Source organism: Littorina saxatilis, linkage group LG4, assembly GCF_037325665.1.
Source record: "Littorina saxatilis isolate snail1 linkage group LG4, US_GU_Lsax_2.0, whole genome shotgun sequence".
NCBI classification, from domain to species: Eukaryota; Metazoa; Mollusca; class Gastropoda; order Littorinimorpha; family Littorinidae; genus Littorina; species Littorina saxatilis.
In genome coordinates this window covers 2,648,654-2,649,673 of record NC_090248.1, presented here as the reverse complement: position 1 = coordinate 2,649,673, position 1,020 = coordinate 2,648,654, and the positions used below count along the sequence as shown (strand labels likewise).

The 1,020-nt window shown below is 36.6% G+C and overlaps 1 long non-coding RNA gene across 2 annotated transcripts in view; it reads right to left on the bottom strand.

The window, feature by feature from the left end:
- LOC138963767 (uncharacterized) overlaps positions 1 to 1,020 on the bottom strand; it is a 5,417-nt gene extending 4,397 nt beyond the window's left edge. The window contains exons 1-2 of one of the 2 annotated variants that reach the window (XR_011454894.1): positions 913 to 1,020; positions 263 to 374 (exon numbers count right to left, since the gene is read on the bottom strand). This is a non-coding gene — a long non-coding RNA (uncharacterized lncRNA). Of the gene's footprint in view, positions 1 to 262; positions 881 to 912 lie in introns of those variants that run through there. The other variant, XR_011454893.1, reaches the window with a different exon arrangement.

Genomic DNA, 1,020 nt, shown 5'->3' with positions numbered 1-1,020 from the left:
ATGTAATAATAAAATCACGACTAAAACTACTAGTACTAATTCCACTACTACTACGAATAATAATACCACTACCGTTGCTGCTGCTGCCACTACTACTACTACTACTACTACTACTACTACTACTACTACTACTACTACTACTACTACTACTAATACTAATACTAATACTACTAATACTAATACTAATACTAATACTAATTCTACTACAGTAAGCTGATAATACTATATTGAAGTAATAAAGACAAACTTCACCAATACTTACCGATTACGAGAAGAAAGGTCCGACACTTGGGTAAAACATTGGAAGATATCCAATCATGTAGGTGTGCTCTCAACAGATAGACATAGACGTTGTATTTCCTGTCAAAGACATACTGAACGAAAAGATGTTGCTTAAAGATGGTAGATAAGTACACGCAAAGTTTCAGTCCTACCCGAACACGACGTACTTAGCAGAGACGGAAATTTCATACCAGTGAATTATGATCAGCTACCTAGAGCGCGGGGTCTCAGGTATAATATCAGTGCGAACACATGTGATCTCACATACAGCGCTAGCTCTTTAGAGAAGAATAGCCGTGCTACATTTGACGTAGATGTGACAGTGCATAAAAGAGGCATATTGGATGTGTGTTTACCAACAGAGGTTTTAATATCATGAACTACAACAAAGCATGTCAATCGAGAGATTCTGTCAAGCGTCTGAATACAAAGGGGCTTTCAAAAAATTAAACCAAGAAGGTACGAAGTGTACACTTTGCACAAGGATACAAGGTTGCAAGGAAAATGGCCTCTTCGGTTTTTGTGTGATTTTACAAAATCATTTGGTATGTAGATAGATTTGACCATGTAGAGTCTTAAAACCTAAATTGTAAAAAAAAAATAATAATTAAAATAAAATAAACTCCTCACCTGCCGAAGTTTTTGAGCACGTAACTCAACTAAAAGGAGTGCGACTTATGCCCCTTTCTCCCAACCGCTGTCACAAAATTAATTTGGAGAAAGGCAAACACCCATTTG